The sequence below is a fragment of the Schistocerca cancellata genome, chromosome 2 (genome assembly GCF_023864275.1).
Source record: "Schistocerca cancellata isolate TAMUIC-IGC-003103 chromosome 2, iqSchCanc2.1, whole genome shotgun sequence".
Taxonomy (NCBI): domain Eukaryota; kingdom Metazoa; phylum Arthropoda; class Insecta; order Orthoptera; family Acrididae; genus Schistocerca; species Schistocerca cancellata.
The window spans coordinates 630489855-630497554 of record NC_064627.1 but is presented as its reverse complement, the minus strand read 5'-3'; the positions used below and the strand labels follow the sequence as shown (position 1 = coordinate 630497554).

The 7700-nt window shown below is 41.4% G+C and overlaps 1 non-coding gene across 1 annotated transcript; it reads left to right on the top strand.

Annotated features, from left to right (window-relative positions):
* Nucleotides 1-1417: 1417 nt before the first annotated feature.
* On the top strand, nt 1418-1491 carry Trnat-ugu (transfer RNA threonine (anticodon UGU)). The gene has a single exon. It is a non-coding gene; the product is annotated as a tRNA-Thr (tRNA).
* The last annotated feature ends 6209 nt before the right edge of the window (nt 1492-7700 follow it).

Sequence of the window (7700 nt, the reverse complement as noted above, 5' to 3'; positions counted from 1 at the left end):
TCAACAGGAACTTGCGGCACCATTGAATGTGACGCAGAAAGTCGTTTCTCGTTGTTTGAAAACGACGAGAAAGGTGCAGAAAGTTGGAAAATGGGTTCCGCGTGAACACGAATGAAGACGGCAGGCAGATCGAAAGACCACATGTGAAATGCTGCTCGCTAGATACAAAAGGAAGTACGTTTATTCGTCCAGTAGTGACAGGTGATGAAAAATGGATATATTTTGAGAATCCTAAGCGCCGTAAATCATGAGTGAATCGAGGACAACCATCGACATCCACTGCAAGACAAATCGCTTTAGAAAGAAGATCAGAAGGGTGTCATCTATTATGAGCTGTTAAAACGTGGTCAAACGATTAATACCGACCGCTATCAACAGAAAATGAGCAAATTAAATCGAGCATTACGTGATAAACGACAGGAATATGGAAACAGCAACACAAAGTCATATTGATCCATGATAACTCCCCATGACACACAGCAAAAAGGGTCAGGAAAATCATAGAGGCGTTCAGCTGGGAAATACAAGGGCATTCTCCAGACTTGTCTCCGTCCGATTATCATCTATTTGCATCACTGAGACGCGGTCTCACTGAACAACGCTTCAGTTCGTATGAAAATGTACGAAAATGTCTCGGTGACTGGTTCGTTTCAGAAGAAGAAATGTGTTTTTTTTCCGTGGCATTCACAGCCTGCCGGAGAGCTGGGAGAAATGTTTATATATTGAGATTGTTTCGAATAAAATATTGTTTATCAGTTTCAAACAACAGACGATTAAGAATCTGCCAGAAAGTTTCATATCAGCGCACACTCCGCTGCAGAGTGAAAATCTCATTCTGGAAACAGACGAGTAATTATTGCAACCAAATTCCGGTTTCATACTTTTACACCTAGTAATTCTGTCTGCAGCGTTGCTTTTTCTTGTGGCCACTGGAAAAGGATTCAGAGCCTCGTCTATGCGGATACGTTGTGGTGTATCATCACTGGGAACTGTATAGTAGTCACATTTCGACACTCTTGTATCCTGATGGTGACAGCGAGTCACCACATATATGGGTGTAGTATTTGGCAGCTGAGGCCACGGTAATTGACAGTAATTTCAAGAGTACGGACAACACTGGCAACAGAGACCACAAAAAAGCTATTCTAAAATATCAGCGTATTATAGTCCAGAGAAACGAAATGCCACAGAGTTAACTAATACCACAGACCAAATATTTAGGACCATTACATATTCATTCTGCTCATATTCAGTAGTAATCGCCGTTTAAAAGACCGCAACAGCGCGAAAGACAGGTATTTCAATGCAGTTTATTTATAAGGTACAATACATATGTAGAATTGTGGACAGTTGGGAATGTGTGTCTCACGGGAGGCGCGGAAGGGATAAGTCCCTGCAGTCGCGCTATTCATCTGTGTCCTCGGTGGCTCAGATGGATAGAGCGTCTGCCATGTAAGCAGGAGATCCCGGGTTCGAGTCCCGGTCGGGGCACACATTTTCAGCTGTCCACATCGAGGTATAACAACAACACCTCTCGGCAGCTGAGGTTGTCAGTTAGTCATCATTTATTCCAGGGAAAAGCTGCACGGTCATCAACAGTAACTGTTCTTTCGAGAACAAGTTACTGTCTTCGTATATGCAGTTTTTTTATGTTTCCTTAGTATTTTCTCGCTTGTGTATGTTTAAGTGACGTTTACTTAGCATGTCGGTTGCATTCTTTAATTTTATTAATATTTATCTTGGATTTACATATTTTAAGTTCATGTCGTATCAAATAATGCTCATGCTGCTTCATACACCAACAGAAAGTTATTTATACTACTCATTTGATGCGGATGTAGGACGTGTTTAAGTATATTGGAATTGGTGCAACTTCATTTCAAAAGCTACATACTGCATTAAGTGGTAGTCTTGTAATCCAATACATATGGTCGAGAAATCAGCCACAGAGAAGTTTTAAAACGTATCATGAGATCTGCGTCCGACTGCAGGGGCCAGCGGACAATAGAAGGGTTTTCCCTGACAGCAGGTAGCGAGTAATAGACCTCTAGTCTCGTCAGGAGGGCATGTCCTGCATAATTCGATGTTTCACACCACGACAAATCCCAACGCATCAGTATGCTTATGACATTGAGGAGCATTTATTAAGGTTTAAATATTATAGATATCGTAAAATCAGTAGATGTTGCTTGACCACAGGCAACAAATATACTTATCAGTAGTCACTGCAAACTAATAACTGCTGATCGCTTCACGCAATCTTTGCAAACAAAGTATTGGATAATCCCAGAGGTAGAAAATACCGATTCAGTTGTAAAACTCTTTTATTATCACACGACCGGTTTCGGGCTCTCATAAACCCATGTTCAGATGTCGATTGGAAGTAGCCAGAGACGGGAGTAACTTTTATACGCAGCAACTCACATAAGGAGAAAAAAAGTTCATAAAAAAGTTTTAAAAACATTTCAAAACTGCCGGTCGGGCTAGGTGCTGTGAAATCCACGTCAATGTGAAAGTGACACCAGACAGTGGTACGGACGACTGACTGGGTAAGGAAACATACAAATAATACCAGGTCACTTACACGTGGAGCCGAGGCCCCTAGCGTCGCGGTGGACGTGTACTAGGCGCCGTGTGCTACCTATGTAGCGGATGCGAAAGAGGAAGCAAACTGGTAAACCAGAGTAGCAAGAGTGCTGCCTTCTATTGATGGAGAGAAGAACGCGGGGCCACTATCCCGGCCGTTCACAAGCTGCATTAGTGCTTTACATTTAAAATGAAGAAAAAAAAACAAAAAAGTTACATAAAAAATACACGAAATACGTTAAAAATGCACTATGCGTAGTGAAGGAGCGTAGTGAACAGGTCAGTACAGAACTGCGGTAAAACTGAGAGGGAGATCGGGATTTCAATTACCATCCCTGAAAGTCACATATTTATAATTATTTTATTTATTGAATTATTGGTTTTTATATCTTTTCATTATGTAAATATGTCAGATCACAGTATTCTCCATAGAGTCACAGCAAATTAAAGCAGGCAAATCTCAAGTGTAGGCGTATGGGGCAATGTTACGTATTCTCTATATCAACTGTTTCTGAATGATAACTAAAACTTACGTTGTCCAGTATTAAAACGTTTGCAACTTGAAAACATATATGATTTGTATGATTTATTACCATAAGTAGCTTCAACGTGCAAAGACGCATCAGTTATGCAGGCTAAATTTAAATTTAGTATGTTTTAATGTTTATTGTTTATTATTCGTTATAAACGCTTATGCGCTAGACCATATTCATTTTGTTATGTCATTGCTTTTATATGCACAAACTCAAGTTTGGTCTCATGAGAAGCGGGAAGTAATGTTCTTTAATTTAAGTCACATATGTAATCTTTAACTTTAATATCATTCAAATGCCGGACAGTTTCTAGATTTCAGTAAAACTTGCAATAAGGGGGGGGGGGGGGGAGAGCGAATATTTCCCTCACTGCTGTGAGTGGCGAGGCATTCGGAGGTTCTTATTTTGATGGAATACTTCGTGTCGAGACGGGATGGAGGCACGACTTTCAAGATCGTAGGAAGGAGAGACTTGATGTTGCAGAACAGTTGGTGTGGTAAAGTGAGTGAAATCTGGGGAGTCTACCACCATTCTGATTACGCAGATTTACGCAGTCCTGACTGCTGTTATGTAACTGTCAATTTGTATCTCAAAACTGAACCATAGTAGGACCACCATTCTAGGTATTATTTCGTGTGATTGCTGGGTGATCGTAGGTGCATGCGGGCGTGCTGCAGGAAGCCTCCCTAACGCATCACACCTGCTCGATCGGATTTAAATAGAGGAAATGGGCAGGCCAGTCTATTCGCCGAATTTCCTCCACCTGCGGTGTTCGATTCGGTCGCGCATTTCCATCCATAAAAATGAAGCCATGGACAAATGCAACCCTGAAACGACACAGAGGGAGAGGAGAACAGTTTCATAATAACGCTGACCGCTGAGTGTACGAAGATTTGGATGTCATAACGCACATGCAATGTGCCCCCCCCCCCCCCTCCCCCCAAAACGATAACATCTCGTCCACTTAAGCAATCGTGATCGACGAAGATCCTTTGTGTATTACGGGTTTCCAGCTCTCGCCATATAAGATGAGGGTAAGTCTAGCAATTTCGAAAACACAAAGATTTTGTTGGTCCAGGTGTTAAGGTGTGGAGAGTTATAATGTTTCATGGGCGTACTAACCTCCAAATCTCTGAACACGGTACACTTACCAGTCAGTGCTCGACCGTATGGAACCACGCAGGTGAAGCAGCTCTTGGAAGGAGAGGATATTCGGCGAGTACACTGGTCTGTCCATTTCCTTGGCTTAAATTCCGTCGGGCGTGAGTGGGATGCGTTCACGTGCGTCAATGACAACAGAAAAATTATGAAATGCACCGGTGGAGGAAGGAAAAGCCATACCACAAGAACAGCTTATGATCTTCATGGCTAGCATGGGAGAGCGCAGCAGCGATGTATTGCTGCCCGCGGTGCCACACGCCCTATTAAGAAACATTTTCCGCCTTTTGTAGTCCAGGGAACAATCCGTATAATGATTGCCTTTGAATAGAAGAGTCATTTTTGTTCGTATCACTGTAAATTTCCGTTCGTTATCTTCTGTACTATAATGTAGCAGTTCTTTCTATGTGTGGTCCAAGTTTCATCGAGCTAGGTTACTAGGCATTGGAACATAAAGCAAAAGTTACATTTGATCTAAACTTTTTCACACCAGTTTATTTGACTACAACAAAAATGGGGGTGACTCCGCCCACGGGGGTGGTTAGGAGGTGCCCTGTTGTAGCACAGAGAGATGTCGCCTTACTATCATTAACTTTTCGCCTAGGGCACTCTCCTTTTGAAACAAACACCCTGCGTACATAACATGCGACAGTTTGTGAGTGTGTTAGTACGCTTACTCCTTCACGCTGAAACAGTTGGGTGGATCCTGATGAAATTTGGAATGGACGTATCTTACACCATGAACTAACACATAATATATCTTAGTTATATGTACCTGACAAAGTCGTTGGGGTGAAAAAGTGGCGTGACCCACGACGCACAAATAATCGTCCTTCATTCCTCCAGTGTCTGAGAATGAGAGCACTTACAAGGTAACATTCTGAAATGCCCACAAACGAGCTTTATGAAACTTGGCAGATGTGTAGTTGTGCCCTGTTACACATTTAAGGAGTAGAGCACACCCCGAAAGGTAATTAGGCATATTAGGTTCAAGGAAATATCTTCGAAATGACGATACACAAAAAGTTTTCACATATACAGGGTGAAAAGTATTTAAACCGACAAACTCTGGGAGATTGTAGGGGATATCAAAACAAATATTTTTCCTTAATATCATTTTTTCCTATGAGGATTATTTAAACAGTTGGAGGCCGTATTACGCTCTTCAGTTGTTAGAGGCCGTATTACGATCTTCAGCTGTTAGAGGGCGTATTACGCTCTTCACTTGTAGCCAACTCCTGTCCACCAGTGTTGTAGTGCATTGTCTCTGTTTACTAATGGAGAGATACACCTGGAGTGAGTACACTGATATGGTTGGTGCGCACTACGTAGTGCACCACAACGGACGAGGTGCACAGTGGGTTTGTCAACAACAATATCCTAATCACCGTATCCCGCATCATACGACCTTTGCTGCTGTGTACCAGCGTCTGCGTGAGACCGGGTCATTTAGCAGATTACCTGGACTGGGACGCCATCGCACGGTAAGAACGCTACAATTTGAGGAAGCTGTCTTGCAGCATGTGGAGCAGGATCCTTCAGTCAGCACTCGCGCAATTGCACGTAACGTGGGGACGAATCAGACGAATGTAAGAACAGTCCTTCGAGATCAATTGTTACGTCCATTTCACTTACAGCCTGTCCACAACCTGGAACCAGTTAATTATCCACCCAGAGCACAGTTTTTGCAGTGGTACCTGGAACAGTGTGAAATGGATCCTACATTTCTATCCTCTGTGTTGTTTACTGATGAAGCAACGTTAGGGCATGATGGTGTCTTCAACATGCACAATTCACATGAGTGAAGATAACTCACATGCCACAGTTACTAGCGCTCATCAAGTGTGGTTCCTCGTTAATGTGTGGGACGGTGTTGTTGGGGACTGTTTAATTGGGCCGTATCTGCTACCTAGGCAATTAAAATGGCAGGCATTATTACAATTTTCCCGCTAGAGTGTTGCCAGAAAAGACGTCCTGCTCCCTACAAGACAACGCATGTACTTCCAACATGACGGGGCGCCGGCACATTTCGCTCGGCGTGTGTGTCGATTCCTGGACCGATGGTTCCCAGAAACGTGGATTGGCAGGTGTGGTCCTGTACCATGGCCTGCATGATCCCCAGATATGTCCCCTCTGGACTTTTTTGTGTGAGGAGAGATGCGTAACCTTGTTTACGCAACTCCTGTTGCATCAGAAGAGGATCTGGTTGCCCGGATCGTAGTAGCAACAGCAGCAGGAACAATTCAGGATACTCCTGGGGTTTTTGCATGTGTCATACAGAACATAATACGACAGTGTAACCCTTGTTTACGTGTCAATGGAGGCATTTTTGAAAATCTACTGTAATTGAAATTGGGTTGTGTTAATATGTTGTCTCTCGGTCATAAAAAAATGGAAAAGTGTTTGTTGGTTTCATTAATGTACAGCCAGAGAAATCTTCCTCTACTAGTTTAAAAACTCCTCATAGGAGAAAATGACATTAGGGAAAAATATTTGTTTTGATGTCCCCTACAACCTCCCAGAGTTTGTCGTTTTAAATACTTTTCACCCTGCATAAGCTGTTATGTAATAAACATTCTTGAAAACTGTATAACCGAATTTTGCGATAATTTGAAATTTTTCAAAATACCTCGCCACCATTAATTAATCCTAAAAAATGAAAACTTACGTTACAACATAAATTTAAAAACCTCTCAAGCAATATACTTCCATGTGTAATAAAGCTGGTAAATTAGTTGTACACAATGTGCTGTCAGAGTATTTTCAACATAACGAATGAAAATAGCGAAATATTCATTATTTTACTTATATTTGTTTTATATTTTAATTTGTTATTTTACATTTTACATTCACGCCACAGCTTGCAATATACTAAAATACCATATATATCCAATACAAAGCAGGATATTTACAGGATCACCAGCGACATTTTGAAATCTTGCTGAATTTTGATTTATATTTTGTTTTCTGTTATGAGCCATTTTCTGAACATGGTATAATAAAACGGTATATTTTAACATTATTTATAGGTTATCATTATTGTAAGGATTTTTTATCATAATAATGAGTTACTTACTATTTTCAGCTAGCAAAATACACCTTTGAGAAACGTGCGACGGGGCGGAAAATAAGTGCGGTTGAAGAGTTCACACGAATGTGCATATACAAATGTTCGTTAAAAATGCTAGTGCAAATTTCGGCTCTCACGTGAGTCAGGGGATGATTTCCACACTTGGTGCATTAGTACACTGTTCCACACCCGCACATTAGTTATAGTTTTTGAAATAATATTCACTCAGACATGAGTACAGTTTATGCTAGGGAACAAATATTAGGCGATTATTATAGCAAAATCATTTTTGACGACACTGTTCAATTAAGTTTTTATCATCACTATTTATTGGCATCGTCCTTTTCTTTCAC